The following is a 21,250-nucleotide window of genomic DNA, read 5'->3' on the forward strand; positions in this document are numbered from 1 at the left end:
CTTCTAAGGACATTAGTGATGAATAAACTGCTAAGGTACTTGGACGGCCAAGAATATGGAATATGCGGACGAACTGGTACTAAACCTGTCACCTGTAGACCTCTTCGCTGAAAACTGCACAGCGAAATCGGCAGGACAACTACTGACTGCAGGAGAATTTACATATAGACTCTTCGGGCACAATTCAATGGGTAATGGTGTTTTAGTAAACACCGACCACATGATACGACATTACAACTGAGAAAGAAGGTTCAAAGTAAAGATAAAAAGGATGGTTGCGGGAATATGCTGCCCTGGGTTAAACATTATGCAGCCTTTTAAGTTGCCGGATCACAGCAGTATATTTCAAACTAAGGTTCTTGCTATTGCGAAAGCCGCAGAGCTGGTCTCTAATGCATCTGCAGGTAATTCCAGAGTCAGCCTCTATATAAACAGCCAAGCTGCAATCAAAGCAGTAACCTTGTATCGCATATCGGAAAGAAGTGTCTTGAGAAGCCGGCAGCATTGGAAAATGTTGCCAGAAGCAAGCAACTCTACCTCTAATAGGTGCCCGGCCACAATGTAATGAAATTATAATAAAATAGTGGATTGCCAAGAATGGTGTACAGTTAACATCCGAAACGTGATCAACATTGGAAAACCCCATGTATTGTTTATACGACGATCTTGACAGAAGCATGGTAAAGAAAATCAAAACCCGATGAAACGAGCAACCTGAGTGCAAAACTGCAAATGTCATGTGAAAAACGGTAGTTGGGAAGTACGCAAAATTTATATTAACACTCGATAGAAAAGACTGTAGGAACATGATCGGTATACCAACTGGTCACCACCGTCTAAGGTGACACATGCCCTCAAAATTGTTCTGACATACCGAGAAGACTGCAGAAAATGTTTAGCGCAGGACACTAGGAAAACAATGGAGCACCTCTTGTGCACTTGTTCCACATTGGCAAGATTACGCTGTAAGCGTCTGGGATACCCACGGTATGATACACTGGAAAAGATATCAGGGATTCTAAAGGATGACCATTCCTAATGCACCTAGCAACTGAACTCCATCTTGTACTGCAAAGGACCAAAACTGGTCTATGCGTGGCTCATTGGTCTACCAAATAACCTAACCTAACCTATACAATTCTACGTATGCTTACTTACTGATCAATAGAACAAACACACAGTGGCACACAATACGATCAAATTCTGAAGCATCAGTTGCAAAACGCTTCCAGTACCCGATTGTCACTTGGCGTATATATGTAGTATATCTCAAACGTACTGCTTAACTTCGCAAGTTACACGATGCCGCACTACGCTCCACAATTTCATTTGCCACAATTGCATTGTCACAATAAGTCATACAATCCACAAATACAGCTACACAATCTAATAAAACCAATTCAATTTCTTGGTAATGTCATTCACTCCGGCCATGAATGCGCTACACTCAGCGTGGCCACGTCGTCCTCTGCGCTTAACTCCACTTCACTTCATTTTCTTTTCAATTCATTCTGCGTTTCATTTTCTACTTCAGCTCTTCCGCCATGCAATTTGCATAAATTATCCTCTTCCTTACGCTGCTAGTTATCCATATCCGTATCCTTATCTACATTTCCACATTTCTTACATATTAATGCTGTCGAAAAATCTTTTTGATGCCAAGTTCATGCCAATTTCCACAATTGACCCGCTCGCATTAGAAAAAGTTGACAAAGGCACCGAAAACGAAAACTGTCACAACAGTTTCCATTGCGAAAGCATCTGCCCGTTAGTCCGTTGCTTCGGCTGCAGCGCAGGAGCCCGCACTTTTCGTATTTTTCGCATTTTGACTGTCACAAAATTGTAGTTGCAAACTTCGCCATGAATTTTTGCCACTTTTTATGGGTTCGGAGTTTTTTTTAAACTGTTTTTGCGTCAACTATTTGCTTGAAGGACGGTCTCTGTGGCTTTGTTGTCGAAAGCAGTGAACCCCGGCGGTTGGAGCAGCTAGCCAGCAGTCTCGTTCACATTAACCAGCTCACCATGTTGACTTTTTGCGCGTTTTTCAATGCGCTCTAGCTTCTTTAATGCAATTACAAATAATATCCGTCCACATTTAGCTTTGGCGCTTCAAGCTTAATTTTTGCTGTTGCTTTTTTTTACCTAGTTTAGCGGGGCTTATCTCATTTTTCGCGCATATCTCACGCTTGTCATCACATTTTATGTAAGATTTTCGCATTAATCCTTTTTCGGTGTGACATCTCCTCTATGTTTGTTTTCGGCGGATTTTTTGCAACGCAAACCTTTAACATTTCAGCTTATTTGCCATTATTGCCCCTATGACCCGCAGTGTTAACCAAGAGCATGAATTGTCACAATAAAAAAATGATTTTTTGCTTTGCCGATTTTAACAAAATTCACATTAATCTCATTAATTCGTCGCCAATTTTTCATGGTCTATGAATACCTTGCCACGTGGCTATCCTTTTTCAGCTTAACGATTTTTCGATAAGTGCTGACAGTTTGCCAGAAGTTGTTTTTTGTGCATGTTAGGTATTCAAGACTTCAGGACTATATACTTGTACATCTTGAAAAAATAGAGATAATTTGAAAGAAGTTATCTTGGAGTCGCAGTTTTGTGCTTTCATTTGAGAACTGCTTTAATATTATGTACTCATTTCGGCATCGAATTGATTTTGCAAATTTAGTTTTACATCAAAATAACGTTTTCTGTAAATTTATATATCCCACAGTACAATATATCCCAACTACCCATATAAGCCCATATAAGTCATTTTTAGATACAATAAGTTTAATATTGCCTACATTTAGGCGTACTGTGAAATATTTTAGCAAAGTCACATACCCCTTATGCAGTTTATAAATCAGAAAAACAGCATAAAAAATACAAAGTGATAACGAAAAGAGGCAAAGGGTAGAAAGAAAGGTGAAAAAGAGGCAGTAACTGAAAAACTAAAATTTGATTCATGAATCCTTTTGATAGTCCAAAATAAAGCTCATCAATAAATTTTAATCAAAAATTTGTCTCTGAACAGGCACGAAGGCAATATCATTCAAAAAACTACTGCTCAATTATTGTTCATATATAATATAAAGCAAATATATCCTAACTCGCTATATATGTATAATAAGCAATATTATATTTAAATAAAGTAAATTTAACCTTGCCTACACTTAGGCGTACTGTGAAATATTTTAGCAAAGTCACTTACCTTTTTTGCTGTTGATAACATATAAAGCAACATACCTGTAAGAAATATAAAGTGAAAGCGAAATAGGTCAAAATAAAGACAGTAATAATAACTGAAAAATTAAAATTCAAAAAAACTCAATAAATTTATTTTACATAGACAGGTATATAATATAAGTCAGTATTTATTTTTATATATATAATATTATATATAAATATAAATAATTATTTTATATAAACATTATTTTATTTCTTTGCGCTCTAGAACGTATACTTATTAAAGCAACTATTCCTCTCTTTGTAGATTATAATTTTCTTACGCGTCGCAGCAAGCTCAGCGGCAACAAATTTAAAGGTAATTTATGTTTAAATGATTTATTATAAATTAAAAGTAGTGACCACGATACGATGAACCGTGAGTAGTAATATAGACTGCGACAAAATCGAATATAAAGTAGGTTTCCGAACTGAGAATTCCTATTTCCTTACTGAATACAAACTCCTAAGAAACTATTAGCTTCAATTGTGCGGCAACCTTTCTTAAGCATTAAACTAAAAATAGGCATTCGTTTACAGTCATTTTGCGTGGTGTTAAAAGCCATTTCTTACAAATTTTGGGTTGCTTATGCCGAATAAAAATTTTCCTACCGTTATATTTTTTTGCGTTGTAGTGAAGACGTGTAGTAGTGAAACCATCACAATTTATTAAAATGAAAAACAGCTGTACGTGATAGGAAATTTTTGAACTCAAATTAAATCAAATAAATAATTAGGACATCTCAAATACCCCACAGACCTCTTGACACATCAATCGCAAATTTTTCCTTCATACTTGTTGAGTAGTGTAATATTTCGGTGATACCGTAAAGGAATGTTACTTTACCAAATATACTTCTACAATAATTAAGCGCATTTCCGGCATATCATCCTTTTTTAAGCTAAATGCCTAGAGTATACCGAGCGTAGATTTGTAACTTTGACTTTTAGCTTAACAACTATCCCTTAAGGGAGATCCAAACAACTAGCATTATTATTTATCAGCACCTAGAGAGATTAATAATTGTCAGAAATTAAATAAAAAAGCGAAAATGTAAAAGTTGAGACAAGCGTTAAAGGCATTTTACCACAATTCTTCCCAAACCTTGCCAGCCACATTTAACCAACAATTAATTGTAAGTTGTTGTGGTTAAATGTAATTAAAATACTAATAAAACACCAAAAAAAAACAAATAATTGTATTTAGATGAATTGCAGTTACCGTTTTTTTAAGTTCTATATGAATATTTTTTTCCACGATTTTATTTATTATAGCCTTGTTGAGGTATAGTAAGTTTGCCACCAAGTTTGGAATACCCAACAGGAAACGTGACCTTACAAAGTATACCATATGGTATATTTAACTGATCAGTGATTGATCGTGACGAGCTGCGTCGATTCAGTATGTTCTTCCCTCAGACAGCCTGTCTTTGAGTCCGTCTGTCCAAGTGTCTGCACGTCTGTATATGCTCGGATTAGTCCCTCACTTTTTGAGATATCGACCTGAAATTTTGCACATATTATTTTCTCACCAAGAAGCTGCTCATTTCACAGAATGTCCAATATTAGACCACCATAGCATATAGCTGCCATATAAACTGAACGATGTGAATCAAGGGCTTGTATGGAAAGCTTTATCATTTGACGAGATATCTTCAAGAAATTTAGCATGGATTATTTTCGAAAAATATTATGCAATCTGCAAAAAAAATTGTTCATATTGGACTACTATAGCATATAGCTCTCATATAAACTGAACGATCAAACACAAGGCCTTGTTTGGAACATTTTTTTATTTGACAAGTTATGGTCACGAAATTTGGCACACACTATTATTCAATCCATTCCTATAATATACGGAGAAATGGTCTAGATCGAATTACTATAACATCTAGCTATCATATAAACTGACCACTAAATTCAAATTAAAGATATTTTTTTACTATTTTATGTTAGCTATAAAAAATGAATCTGTGTTGGGTATTACAGCTTCAGTGCAGCCGCAGTTAAGGTTTTTTTTCAATTTTTATTATTTTTCAAACAAAAAAAAAATAAAAAAATTCTCACCACACCAAATGTAATGTCTGCAAATTACATGCCTCCGCAAACCATGAACAACAACAATACAATTAAATATTGATTGTTCGAAAATAACAATAAAAAAATAGAAAACATAAGTACCCAACTAAATATCCGTTATACCAAAAGTTTATGAATGCAAAGGACACGTTCAACTTCTAACAAACAAATGTAAATTTATCTGTTTTGTCGCATAAAAATTTACAAATTCTACAAGCGGCAATAAAAAGTTTATTCATATGTGACTAATGCGTGCGTAATTGTCGAAAAAATATGAAAATATGCGCTTTGGATTGCCGCAAAAAAAACTCGATTGCATATGTTGTCAGAAACAACGGTATTGTATTAACATTTCATGCATTGATAGCGCAATTAAAACACAATAAAATGCCGGAAAAAATACAAAAAATAACAAAAAATACAAAAACTAACAAGCAAATAGAGACTTATTAAAAAACTAAATTTATTAAAACAATACAAATTGCCGTTATAAATGTTGGTTGAATATGTAATGCAGCCTAGAAGCTAACGGCAAAATGTAGCAAACACGTTTTTGCAACCGAGCCTCGAATTTAACAAAAAAATATCATTTTCATAGACAATTTATTGCAGCTTACGATATTGAGAAACAAGAACAAAAAAGCAAATTGTGAAAGCTATTTCAAATATTGCTTATGATTCTCGCCAATTGGCAACAATTGTTTTTTATGCCTGAGTGAGCTTTATCCATTGCTTTTTATGCACACTTTATCGCCTTAATATTTTTAAGTGGTTTTTGCGCGGATAAATGCGTTCGCTGCAGCCTATTGGTGTGTGTATGTGTGCAAACACTTGTTTCCATTCCACTCCTCAGTGTTTTAGTGTATGAAATAATGCAAAAAATAAAATATACTAACCTTTTTTGGCGAAAATACTTGAAAAGTGTAATATAATGTGTGTACTCAAAGAGTTTTTAAAAAATATTTTCGTCCTTAAACAAATTCTAAAATAAAATATATTTCGAATTAATTTAATATCAAATACAAGTGCGCCAAGAACTGCACTTCAAATATTAAAATTACATTTTTGTCATGGGTAGAATTTGGGAAGATTTCTTTTTCCACATGGCACTCATACTACTTTCAATTGCACAAATAGTTTAAGTTAGGTTGATCTGGTAGGCCAATGAGCCACGCATAGACCAGTTTGGTCTTTTGCGATACCAGATGGAGTTCAGTTACTGAGTCCATAAGAAGTGCTCACCTTAGGATGCCTGCGCTTGACGCGAATTTCAACAGACTTTATGGCCTCACCTTCGATACCTCTTCTAGTGTATCATACCGTGGTGACCCTAGATGCTTACAATGTAGTTTTGCCAATGCGGGGCAAGTGCATAAGATATGTTCCATTGTATAACTGATCCTGCTCTAGACATTTCCTTCAGTCTTCTCGATTTGTCAGCCTCACAATTGCATAATTACTTCTCATTTAAAACTAGATTAAATAAACCCATGCTGGTTTCGTTCATTTTTGAAAAATAAGTTAAAAAAAAATAGTTGTTGTAATATTGAACTTATAAAAGTAAAAAAATATATTTTATGATTTAGAGGAAGTTTGAAGCATTTTTGCATTTTTGCGACTCCGCTTATTATTGATTTTTCTTTTTTAATCCTGAATTGGGTATAATAAGTTTGCCAAGAAGCTTGCAATACATGCAAAGAAAAGTCGAAAAACCTATAGAAAGTATATATAAGCAAATGATCAGCGTGACGTGCTGCGCCGATTTAGTCATCTTCAAGTCTGTCTGCAAATATTGAAACCAGTTCCTAAGTTTATGAGATATCGATCTGAAACTTTGCGCACGTCCGTTTCACTAAAAAAAAACTGCTCACCTACCGGAACAGCCGATTTTGGACCACCAAGCCATATAGCTGCCATTATAAACTGAAGTAAGGTATCAAGTTCTTATAAGAAAACCTTTTTTATTTGAAAAGATACCTTCAGAAATGTGTCAAGAATTATTTACGAAGGCAATGGCACATTCTCCGAATAAATTCTTCAGAACAAAGGAGTAAAGAAGTTTGGTATGACAACTTTTTTATATATGAAGGAATTTTTTTTGTATAGTAGAAAGAAGCATCGAAATCTAACCTACTTCCAACTCATATCTCTCCCACGGATCGACCGGATTAATTATTACCTCATGGGGGATAGAAAGACTTTAAGTTTCTTCTATCAAACGGATTGACTATCGCCTAATTATTTACTTGAGCTACGGCTGTGAAATAATGTCGCATTCGGCTATGGTATGTGATACCCTTTCTTCCACCTTCCTTGTGCTTATGAGCAAGACTTCCGTTTTCTGCTCAGTCAACTTTAAACTCATGGTAGCAAATCATTGACGTAGACCATTTGCGCTATCATTACATTTAAGCTGAAAGTCATTTAGCTGTTAAGCCACCACTAACACTATGGGGTCATTCGCATATGCGATTGTTTTCACCTTTTTTGGTTGATGTATTTTTAACACTCCCTCGTCGTGAAGTTCCATAGTTGAGGGCCTAATAATGAGCATTGTGGTACATGTATATGAAGGGTATTATAGATTCATTTTAACCGAAGTTTACATCTTTTCCTGTGTTTTCTGTACGACAGTATGTCTCTAACTTTAGGTAGTTGTCAAGAAACTTATTAAAAAACAATACTACTAACTTAATATGCATTACTGGAAGTAGTTCTCTTCCACCTTTTTTAGATTTTTGCTATTTAGTGGAATTTGACTAAACACTATTAACTATATATTTATAAAGATTGACAAAACAACAAACAAATATTTTTTAAAACCCGACTTTATGACTTTATATATAGTCCTGAAGATGGGAACTTGGCTAAAAACTACTAAATTTACAGATATGAAGATTAACAGCAAAAATTCCAAAAAAAAATTAAAAAATCGAAAACCAAAAATTTCTTATTAGTGAACTTACGACTCTTCATATAGTGCTGAGGCAAGAAACACTGTTATAATATTTAACAAACAATAGTTCGACACTCTGGTAATTGACTGAGCAGAGCTACCAGCACAGTCAGAACCAGTGATGGAGTTACTTCAAAGTTAAACTTCCCCAGTTTTATTAAAAGTTTCCATAGTATAAGCAAGTTTGACTCAGCTTCACTTGAAAAGTGTTCACAAAATGAAAAAATTGATGGTTTTTTTCTCCTGTCAATTGGAGGTAATTAAGAGATTAGCAAAGCACTCAAAAATTCGAAACGAAAAATATGCATATTCCTTTTTCAGTACTTCGACTTGAGTTTTGCCATAAACAAGCAAGCACTATCAAGCATTTTTAGGGTTCGTTAAACTAAAAAAAAGTTTCGAAATTAAAAAAAATGCTTCGCCTTTTAAGTGTTATACACAGTTAGTAGGCCGCAAAAAGCGAATTTTCCATATTTTTTTCCGAAAAAGAAATTAAAAAAACCAAACAGATTTCATTAAAGCATAATATGTCAAGTAAATGATTGAAAGAATAAGCAAACTACAATTTTTTGACAAAACAGCAGTTTCTCAAAAAAAACCGATTTTTGACAAAAAATTGGGCTTTAATTTTTTTTTATAAAAAAATATTTAAAATTTCAAAATTCAAAAAAAATAATTCGAACTTAAATTATACTATTTTTAAGCGTCTACTCATTCTCCACTGCTGAAATTCTTTCATAACACCACTTATATCATCATAACAAATGACGCTGTCAACTCCTCTCAGACAACTCTCAACAAACAGCAAATACAAATAAGTTTCTGTGTGTAAATATTAACAATTTTGCGCCAAAAAATAATAATTAAATTCAAATATATACAACAAAAGCACAAACTACGCCACACACACACGCACATCGATAAAGCATATTTTTGCGGCAATAATTCACACTGTGCACACATGCTACACCACTACAACAAGCAACACATATACGAGTATAGTATGTGAGATGTTCACCATTAAGGGCAACCGAAATGCAAACCATTACCTTGTGGCCAAAAATACAAAACTCCTTCCGGCAAACCGCAAATACAAAGCGAACACACTTAAACATTTGCAACTGCAATTAATATCCCGCACTTTTATGTGTTTCTGTCTCGCTTTTCTTTATTTTTTTCCATTTGTCTGCACAATTTTCAACCATTCACAAACACACTCACACGCAAGCATATGTATGTATTAATGTGCCAGCGAGTGCATTTATGCGCAGCAAGTGAGTAAAAACAGACGAACAACAGCCGTTGCTCTCAGCATCACACGCATGCAAATCGCAATCGGATGAGCGCGCACCGGCTGTTGTGCCTTGGCATGACAGACACGCAGACAATTACGGCCGCACACACAACGCCAACTCACTAGCTGCCAGTTAAGCACACAGTGAGTGCCTCTGTGTGGGTGTGTGTGTGTGTGCGTGCTTGCGTGAGTACGAGTGTGTGCAGGCATTCATTATCCTTCAGCAATGCAGTTAAAAATGTAATTACATTTTCCGCCGCTACGCCCTGGCAAACAGACAGTTACAGAATTACATACACAAGTACTGTATATATACATATATATGTTCAAGGCACAAGCGAAAACTGCAACTGAAAGCACTGGAAGCGCATGTGACGCATGTGCGGGATGTGCGAAAAGGGAAGTGGTAGAATAAAATGCATACTTTTGTAAATTTCATTTTGATTGTTTGTTTGCTGCTGTGCTTTGTTTGGGCAGCCAGGCAAATGCAGCGCAATTATCCTTAAAATGTTTATATACCAAGCAGCTGTGATTGCATGTATGCAGCTTAAAGTTATCCCTGCCGAATGGCAAGCAATTAAAACGCTTCTACATTGCCTGCAGCGTATGCACACGACTGCCTACACACACCTACATAACCCAACTACATTTGTATGTGTGCACAGCTAAGCTTGCCGAAAAATAAATTATTCGTGCGCGCTTATGTATGTCATTATATATTATAAGGCATCAAAATAATTGCGTTTCACTTGTTTGGCTAAAATGCAAAGGGTACACAAGGAATAAGCGCAATGGATTTGCATTCCTTGAAATTAATTAAATCACTCATACGCCATGTAGGACGGGCAGATTAAATACAACTAAAACGGCACTAATTCCGCTGCGTAAGTGATAGCTTAAATTATGTGTTTCACTTTCTCTCTCCCTCTATGTGTATGGAGGCAAACACTGTTTGTAATTCGCGAATTTTTAAACACTCGAATTAAATGTAATGAATATGCTTTCTAATGCGCAAAGAAATATGTAATTGATAATACGATTTAATCAAACAACTCACTCTACTTATTTGAAAAAGAAAAAAATATTAATTTTTATATATTTTTTACATGGAAAACCTTTGCTTTACTTTGTCTATGTATTCTGCCCTTTCTGATCTGAAAATTTAATAAGAAAAAAACCTCATAACAAATTTACTAGATTTCTTCCTTGATTCTGATAAATCAAAGCAAATACAACTATAAAAAGCCGAAGAGTGTGGAAGTGCTTTTTCTCAAGCTACGTTAGTAGTTCAAACTATTTCCTTTTCTTTAAAAAATTTAAAAAATAGTAAATTTGTGCATAAATATTTTTGAACACACAATTATTTGAATATATTATAATCGGGGTTGCAAGTAATGCATTAAAAAGTAATTGAGTAGAAATTTGAACAAAATTATTATTTTTTGGTTGGGAATCCAAAAAAAATAATAAAATTAATTAATTAAAAAAAAATAAATTTAAAAAATATGAATCCCACACAGTATAAAGAAATAAAAAATATAAATATATATTTCATACCAAAAACTGGAGTACAAATTTATTTCTAATTTATTTGCAATTTTTAATCCCAACGACCAGACTAAAAATAAAAAAATAAAATTTTAATCCCAAGCATATAACTAAAAAAACAGAATTTGTTTAAGAAGTAACAACATCGCAACATCGAAATAAAATATAAAAAAATTAATTTTTAATCAAAAATATTTTAACTAAGGCCTTACATGGATTTCCTCGGGGATAAAACTTTTTTCAACATTTTTTTCTATTAAAAAAAATTTAATATTTTATTTTAAATATAATTAGAAAATTAAATACTTTTTTTAGAATTTTTTATTGCTACAAACATACACTATTAACAAAAAAATTCTGAAATTTTTGCAAAAAAATATTTTAAACTTGGCCATTGCGACGTCATTTCCGATGACGCCTAAGAAAAAAGACGCAACCGCGTTTGTAGGTTCACTCCTAACAGGATCATCTAAACTGAAAAAAGATGTGTTTTAGTTAACACCTTAACTTAGAACATGGACGAAGGAAAAAATACTTTAAAATTGGATTTTTGGCAGATATTTTTACAAAAAAATTAAAATTTCACAAATTTTTTTTTTCAAATAGTTGTAATTAAAAAAAAAATCCTTCGTACATGTCTTAAAAGTGGAGATCGATTGAGCAGTTCTCGAGATATCTTGCCAACCGATTTCGAAAACACAGTTTCGAGAAAAACGCGTTTAAAGACGACGCACTTAGCCTAGCTAGTCTCGAGCGCACAAGTTCTCAGGGCTGTATCTCTGAAACTATTACTCAGATCAACTTGAAAGTTTAGGACAATATTCTAGAGATGTTGTAGAATATAATAAGACAATAAAAAAACGGTGATTTTTTGAAACCCGTAAACCCATGTAACCCAAAAACCAATAATTTTAAACATTTGCTGGCAGTTGTGTATTAATTCACAATAACTGCCTTCAATTCGCCAAACGTTACCCTTTAACGAATCGAGCATAATTTACCGAGTTCTAAAGCAAACAGGCAAAACTTTTGCACAAACCTGCTTCAACATGTATCTTGACGTATGCATAATAGTGTTATAATGCTTTCTTAGAGAATACATTTATTTTTTTTCACGTTAAAAAAAATTGCTGTGAGCCTTTTTTCTGGTTTTCTATAAATTACTAAGTTGCAATATATTGCCACTTAAACCACTCACACTAGTGAAAATGATCTAAAGTATGTAAAATAAAACTTGATAGCACTGAAATAGCCTTTTTAGTGAGGCCACCGCATACTCTCTTGTACGAATTCTAATCGATAACTTTGTTGTTGATTTTGCAAGTAAATTATTTGAATAGAGAGCAAAAGTGAACAGACGAATGGCAGCTAATAAAGCAATGTCCAAACTACCTTCAAGCATACAAACGTAATAAAATTTCTTCATCATTGTCCGACTAACAAACCAATTAAAAGCCTTCAATACTTGGAATGTAGGCTTCATAAGTTTTGCAATTTTAAAGTTTATTATTTTGTATCTATCACAATTACCTACATAAAAATCGAGTGAAATTTTCATCCCTTTAAAATAGAAGAAGCAAAGAGCAAAGAGTTTTTGTAATGTAAAAATGTAAATAAAAAAAAGATTAAAAATTTAACTGCAACAAACTTTAGTAAGCCAACCAAACTGCTTAGTTGCTAAAAATATATATGTACATGGTTTTTATATACCACCTAGCGCTCTAAAAGCTCACATACAAACCAACCTTACCCTTAATTGCATAGATTTATATCTTCTATGTCCATGCATATCTTCGAATCTCACAAAATCAGTTACGTGCAATACGAAAATATTCACTCATTTTAATAAAACGCTACGACAAACCAGTCAATTTTCATAGAAATATGTACTTCTATATGTGATTACCAAGTCTACTTCTAGTTGCGTTACTTTCCATGTATTCATTTCCATTTGTAATTCCATTTTCATTAGCATTTCCATTACTCACTCCTTGGAGCAAAATTACGAGCGCTTGTTAGTTTATTTGCATTGCCTTAAATTATTCATACGCCTGGTTACGTATACGCCACGTCAGCGCAATGAATATCACTCGGTGTGCGCATACACAGGCAACTATTGCTAGACAAAAACACTGATAAGTAATTGTTTCACAGTACACTACAAAGCTGCTTGTTAGTTGTCGCTTCGCAAGCTCATTTGCATACGCACACACACACACATACACGCATATGCAACATAATTCACTTCTTCCATTCGGCGTAAGACAGCAGCTCAATACTTTTTGCCTTTGCCACTAATTTAATTATAACTGCAGCGTATTAATCGAGACAGTGGCATTTTACACACGTTTCAAACAATGAACGCACGTTTGTGGACTAACACACATACACAAACAACATTTGTTATAACACTTCCTTGCTGAAAGGGATTTTCCAATCCCTCTAAATAACGCTGTATCAATGTGTGTGTGCGGATGAAGTGTGTGTGTTCAGCATGATAATTATGTAACTTATTATGTAGTGAATAATCAGTTAGAGCCTTGCCTGGAGTAAAGTCTTTTGGCAATTATGTTGATAAGCTGGCAAGTCTGCCTTACGCACTGCTAATAAGTTTGCGGATTTACTGTTTGTAATTACATGTATTTGTGTGTATATTTATTTGCTGTGTTCAAATTGCTTCTAATTATCTTTCGTAAGCACACAAGCAAATTAGGATACGTTATACTAGTGAATTAGCAGTTAACCTTGTTCTGTTTCTATAATATTTTTGTTTCTACATAACGCATTGTTGAACAATTTTTTTGTTGTTTTTTTTTGGTATTTAACAATTAGCTCATTTTTCATTTAAAAAAAAAAAAATTTGGAACAACATAACTTATAAACTGCATATCAGCATCTGAAATAAAATATTACACGAGAGCTTCAGAAATTATTTTTTCACCAAAAACTATTTATTATTTATATTTTAGTAGAAAAGGCATTTTATTTAATAAATAAATAAAAATAATGTACACTTACATTATTATTTGTACCTTTAAAGTAGTTTTTTTTAGTTTTGAAAAACTTGGAGTCCCTTCATTACATTGCCGAAAGGTTCTTAACAGACGAAAATTTTTCTGCTTGAAATTATCTGCAATTCAAAACCCACAATCACCTCTTATTATAATAGATGATTACAGCTAATGATCGAAGGAAAAGTAGTTCTTTTTACTTGTATACTTCAGAGATGCTTAAAAAGACGAAAGTTATTATCAAAATCTGATTCCATTTTATCATTACTTGACAAATTTGAAAGTTTCCAGTCGATTGCTCCAGCCATTTCGGAGATTCTTTCTTCACTGACTCTAAAAACAGCGCTTCGTGATAAACCCCTTTAAAGAGCCGACTACAGTAAGCTGAAAAAATACAAATACAAAACTATTTGTCAGATCAACTTCAATTTTTGGGCGAATTTTCTCCAATACATATATGTGTATTGTAACAAAAAAGAACCCGAAAATTGTTAATAAAACGGCAAATATTTAGTTAGTCATCAAAATTAATTTTGTCGCCTTCACGCCAACGAATTTTTCAAGTTTCGAGTATTTTCATTAGCACTTTTTGGGATGACCTTCAGCTCCTACAGCGAATTTTCTTTTATATCTGTGATCAACTGAAAACGGATTCCACGGAGCGGCAATTTCAGTTTGCGGAACAAGAAAAATTCGTATGGAGCCAAATCTTGTGAATACGGTGGTTGATCGATGAAATTCATTGCGTTTTTGTTATTAAATTCGGTCACAATAGTGGTTCCATGAGTTGGTGTTTTATCAGCTTGTAAAATCCATGAATTGTTGTTCCACAATTCCGATCGTTTTCGACGGAGGTTCTCGCGCAAACGCTTCTAAATGGCCAAATAGATTTCTCTACTGACCGTCTGTTTCTCCGGAACAAATTCATGATGCACCAAGGCACGAATATCGAAAAAACCAATGAACATCAGCTTGCCTTTTGAGCGGTTTTGACGTGATTTTTGTGGTTTCGGTTGGTTTTTTCAACTTCATTTCGATGATTGTTGACTTGTTTGTATATCAAACTCATAAAGCCATGTATCATCGGCAGTTATAAAACTTTTCATTAATGTGGGATCGGAATTCGCTCAAACAAGTATATTCAAAGAGACATGTTTACGGTACTCTCATTGAAAAAAATTCAGCTTTATCGCGACGAGTCGAGCAAGAACGCGTTTCGTACCCAAAATTATTTGAACGGACTTGCGAGAGATGTTGAGCGCTCTCGCTATTTCTCTAAGTTTTTCCTGACGATTTTTAAGCACCATATCTTTCTTTTTTTTTAAATTTTCATCAGTTGAAGAGGTCGAAGGTCGTCAAGAACGAGGCATGTCTTCAACGATCTTTTGGCCGTCTTTGAAGGCTTCGTTTCATTTGTTTTTGATAAAACTAAATTTTGTTTGCCTTTTCAATATTCGCTATTAAATTCGCACACAAAATTTGGTTACAAATACAAAATTTTAGACAATTTTTCTGTCGATATTTTTGTCCCTTGTAAAAATTGCATCGCACTACTGAGTCGGTAGACTTAAGCAGCTGCAGTAAACAAACTGGTTGACAGATCACACTCATATTTGGCTTAGTAATTAAGAACAGAGCTACAAACTTAGAAAAATACATTTTTATGGAAATATCATTTACCAGGGGAATTAAAATTACCATGCTTTTTTGTCACAATGTATATTTAATTGAAATATTCAATTCAATATATAAAAAAAATATATAAAATTCAATTATTTGGAATTCACAACTCCCCTAGTAGTCCTATATGTCATTTCTGGGCGCTATTTTTACAAAAATGTTGCCTACATTTGGGCTAATAATGAAGATTTTTTAATTTTTGTCACAGCGCTTTTGTATTAAACTTCTTCAGACTATTAAGTTACTAAAATCAAGTCTAGGTTATTTATAAAATGTTTGGAGGAATAATAGAACATGTCAAAATGTTCATATATTTCTACTCCCTTTCCTACTTCTCTTGTTCAGTTACCCATTTAAATTTTAAGGGGGTATTCTACTCTAGAAGCATGAATAAATCTATAAAATAACAGCTGAACTGAACAACAACCAACAAATATTTTTTCTATCTGCCATCAGTCGAAAACTAAACCAGAACTTAAGCTGGTATTAGTTTTATGTCATCTAAACTGTACGAGAATTAACTCAAATCAATAAATTGTTATAATTTTTAGTATTTCTCAACCACAGTGATAAATTGCGAAATCACACCCAATCTTCAACAATATATGTTTTCAAGAGAGCTCGTAGTGGATCTCCATTAATATTGTGAAACGTTTTTGTTCTCTATTGCCATTTCCGCCATCTAGAAATTACAACCAACTCAGTATGCAGCAGAAAAAATCTTAAAATCTCCATAATCATTATCAACTTTGTGTGCCCAACGCAAATTACCTGCAAATTGTGTATTCTTGTAAGAGCTTTAGTTTAATTATGAGAAATTTGATTAAGCAACATCATACTAATCTCTCAAATGCTTAGGAAGCAACAGCAGCAGCTGCGGCCCCAAGCATATGTGCCGCCAGCAAGTATTGTTTTTGTAAATGCATATAAGCTTACTGTTTGCATTTGTATTTGCATTGGTAAATAATATTTTGGTCAGCACACTATATTTACGTATATAGACTAAGCTAATGCTTTTGGATGCTGGTTATCGAGTCTGCAACGTTAGCCAAATACTGTTGGGGCGTACTTGAGGAAAAACTGTAAAAAGCAAATCGGTTCTGGATTAACATTAACTTTCTACCATTTTCTATTTGCTTGTGTGTATATCTCAGCCAATGCACTATTTTTCAAGCAGTGCTTGGGTGAGGGGGCGCATGCTGCCTGTCCCATTAATATATGCAAAAAGTTGTAACGGCATGCAAAATGCATTACAGTGCGCCTAAATATATGCAAAAAGCTACAAATGCGCGCATGAAATAGGATTTTGAAAATATATTCGTAAATAGCGCTCAAAATGCACTCAGCACAAATTTGTTTTTGTTAAAACGAAGTGCTGCAGTGAGAAAAATGGTAAAGTTTTGTAAAAAAGTGAAGAGATTGAAAAAAATTAAATAAATAGGTGTACTCTTTTTGTTAAATTAATACAATTTGAAATACAAAATTTTCAATACAATGATTATTAATTTAAAGGGTTACGTATGCAGAGTAATTTAAAAAAAATGTTCAAGTGCTAGCATAAATTCGAAAAATAGGATAATTTTAGTTGAGTTTCTTGTTATACCCTGAACAGGGTGTATTAAGTTTGTCACCTAGAAGGAAGCGTCGGAGACCCTATACAGTATATATAGAAATGATCAGTATGTTGAGCTGAGTCGGTTTAGCCATATCCGTCTGTCTGTCCGTCTGTCCGTCCGTCTGTCTGTATATATATACGAAGAGTATAAAATATATGCGAGAGTATAAAAACTGAGGGACTAGCTCAGTATTAAAGTGAAATTTAATATAAAGGATCGCATTAGGGAGGGGCATATTGAAATATTAAAGTGAAATTTGGCATAAAGGATCGCATTAGGGAGGGGCATATTTTGACGTAATTTTTTTGGAAAAGTGGGCGTGGCCCCGCCCCCTACTATGTTTTTTGTACATATCTCGGAAACTATTATAGCTGTGTCAACCAAACTCTATAGAGTCGTTTCCTTCAGGCATTTCCATATACAGTTCAAAAATGGAAGAGATCGAATAATAACCACGCCCACCTCCCATACAAAGGTTATGTTGAAAATCACTAAAAGTGCGTTAACCGACTAACAAAAAACGTCAGAAACCCTTAATTTTACGGAACGAACTGCAGAAGGAAGCTGCACCCAGGCTTATTTTAAAAATCAGAAATGGGCGTGGCGTCGTCCACTTATGGACCAAAAACCATATCTCAGGAACTACTCGACCGATTTCAATGAAATTCGGTATATAATATTTTCTTAAAACCCTGATGACATGTACGAAATATGGGTGAAATCGGTTCACAACCACGCCCTCTTCCAATATAACGCTATTTTGAATTCGATCTGATGCCTTCTCTGTATAATATATATATACATTAGGAAATGAAAATACAATTCAATACTCACACATACACAAATTGATCTAATCTAATTAATTTTACAGCAAAATAAAAAAATATGTAAATGTCGAATAATGAAATCTCGATTATCACTTTATCATGCGAGAGTATAAAATGTTCGGTGACACCCGAACTTAGCCCTTCCTTACTTGTTAAGATATCGTTTTGAAATTTTGCAAACGTCATTTTCTCTTCAAGAAGCTGCTCATTTGTCGAAACTGCCGATTTCGATATCTATAACTATAACATATAGCTGCCATACAAACTGAATGATCGGAATCAAGTTCTTGTATGGAAAACTTTCAAATTTGATAATGTACCTTCACAAAAGTTGACACAGGTCATTTTCTAAAGCAACAAAGTACTCTCCGAAGAAATTGTTCAGATCGGTTAACTATAGCACATAGCTGACATACAAACTGAATGATCGGAATCAAATGCTTGCATGGGAAACTTCCTCATTTAACGACATATCTTCACGAAATTTGGTATGACTTATTGTTTATAGAAATAATGTAATATGGAAAAAAATTGAGAAATATTCAGATCGGCTCACTGTAGCATATAGCTGCCATACAAACTGAACACATAGTTACTAAACGAAATGCGCCTGTGAAGGGTATCTACTATACCCTCAACGGTTTTTCTTGTTTTTAATAAAAGATTTCAAAATGTTTTTTATAAAATCAGTAAATATACCTATATTTAAAAAATGACTTTGGAACCCTTTCATAAGCTTCCAAACTCCTTCGACTTCTTTCCGAGTTAAATGAAGACTTCTGGAAAACATCCATATTAGTGGAGAAGAATTAAAGAAGTGCATTTTCACAAATGCGAATAAATAGCCAGAAATTTCAAACTACCAACAACAACAAAAATAAGGTCTGTGTTTTGGGTAGTGTTGTTACCTAAGAAAAATTTTAACTGAGTTTAGCTTTCTTTTCATTACTTGCAGTTCCTCTGTCATTCATTTTTCTTCTCGAAGGATAGTTTTAGGTGTTCAGAGCTTATAATATACTATTCTTTTTATTTATTTATTAGTGAGCCTTTTGCAATCTCAGTTTTGAAACATATTTTTGGAAATCTTCTTTCTAGTTAGGAGTATATTTCAGTTAAATTATACTACAACCGTTGAAATTAACCTAACCCTTCCTTTTGTGACGCCAGAGATGCCTCAAAGCTAGTCTATATAGAAGTCTTATAAAAACTGTTTTAAAAAAAATAACTAAATATTTAAAAATTTAAGCACACAGAATCTAAAACTGCCAACTCTTCTTTTCAGTTCGCATAATTTTTATTAAAAATCAATTTTTTTTTCTCATTTCTCCAACTGTATACATTTGCATTAATGCACTTGCAAAGAACTCCATAACGTGCAACCACACACATAGCATTTACACACACACATACAAACTGTTTGCGAGCAGCTCCGCATATGACATTTGCGGCAACTAAAATGCAAATACTTCAAATTCAAAATACATAATAGAAAACATACTAAGCATAATGAACCTGCGCATGCGTAAGTGCATGCCAGTATTATCACACTCCACTCACGCACACATACGCACGCCTTTTTATGCATGCACTTAAGCACGCAGCAGCGGCCTGTTGCAGTCGCTGCACGCATTTGCGCCTCAATTTATGCAACTGAAATCTAATTTTCATGCAATCCGCTGCCGAACGGCTTTCAACGCCCCCCACAATTTTCCACATTTCATAGTATTTGTGCAAATGCATGCTAAAAGCCATTTCTGCGCCATAGCTGCGCCTATTTCATATTATTTGCGTAAATTTATGATAGCAACTATTTCGGCGTAATTCCAAACATAATTTATTCGAAAGTAATTTGCAGCATGCAACATGTGCAAATGCGAAATTTCCGGCATTGAAGCTTAAGTGGCGTTAAATTAACTTTGAAAAATTTATACTACCAAATATAGTCATTATTTATGGGTAAAGTTTTTAATTTATAAATAACTTCTTTTAAATATTCTTTTCTATTTTAATATTTTTATATTTTGAACAGGGTAAATAGCAGAGCTAATAATATAGATAAGATATAGATATAAAATTTCGATAATTTCGAGCGTTTGGGCCATGTTCCTCTATCTGTCTACGTTTCCATCTGTCTATATTACTGTGGGCAAAAAATAGTAAGACTTTCTTCATAATTTTACAATTTTTAATATATTCTTCAAAATCTGAGTACCACATAGTATAACACAGATGTCACTGACATTCATATTAGTCTAGAAAAAAAAATATTTCGACGGATGGGTTTTTGGGCTAAATTTAAAACACAAAGTCTTACTATTTTATCCCTACAGTAGTTTATACCCAAATTAAACCCTATTTTTGCGAGATATCAACCTGAAATTTTGCATACGTTCTTTTCTACCCAAGAGTCTGCTTATTTGCTAAAACCACCGATATCGATTCAATTTAGCATATAGCTGCCATACAAATGGACGATCCGTATAAAGTGCTTCTATGGAAAACTTTTTTATTTGACAAGATATCTACCTGAAATTTAGCAAGAATTATTGCCAAAGAAATTGGTATAATCTCCCAAGAAATTGTTCAAATCGGTTTACTATAGCATATAGCTGCCATACAAATCGATCACTCAAAATTAAGTTCTTGTTCGTAAAATTTTTTTATTTCACAAGAAAAGTACACGAAATTTGGCATAGATTATTATCATTGTCAACGCTAGAATCTCCGAACATATTATTCATATCGTTTAACTATAACATATAGCTGCCATACAAACTGACCTGATGATCTTTCTAAATCCTTTAATGAATGACATGAAATTTACCAGTGAAGGGTATTATAGCTGCAGTGCAGTCATGTTAAAGCTTTTTTCTTGTTTTTATGAACAACTCGTGCTTAAATTTTTTATAATTTTTGTTCAATATTTTACTTTATTAAACACTCAACTTATTTTCTCTTAACTGGACATGAAAGCTATAACCACAAACGCATAAATTCATTGAAAACGAGTGTC

The 21,250-nt window shown here is 33.6% G+C and overlaps 1 protein-coding gene across 1 annotated transcript in view; it reads left to right on the forward strand.

Annotated features, from left to right (window-relative positions):
- Nucleotides 1-21,250, forward strand: part of LOC120778527 (protein toll) — a 306,345-nt gene that overhangs the window by 185,867 nt on the left and 99,228 nt on the right. The window contains exon 6 of the mRNA XM_040110369.1: nucleotides 3,495-3,545. The gene's annotated coding sequence lies outside the window, so the exon portion shown is untranslated. The remainder of the gene's footprint in view (nucleotides 1-3,494; nucleotides 3,546-21,250) is intronic.

The sequence above is a fragment of the Bactrocera tryoni genome, chromosome 1 (assembly GCF_016617805.1).
Source record: "Bactrocera tryoni isolate S06 chromosome 1, CSIRO_BtryS06_freeze2, whole genome shotgun sequence".
Taxonomy (NCBI): domain Eukaryota; kingdom Metazoa; phylum Arthropoda; class Insecta; order Diptera; family Tephritidae; genus Bactrocera; species Bactrocera tryoni.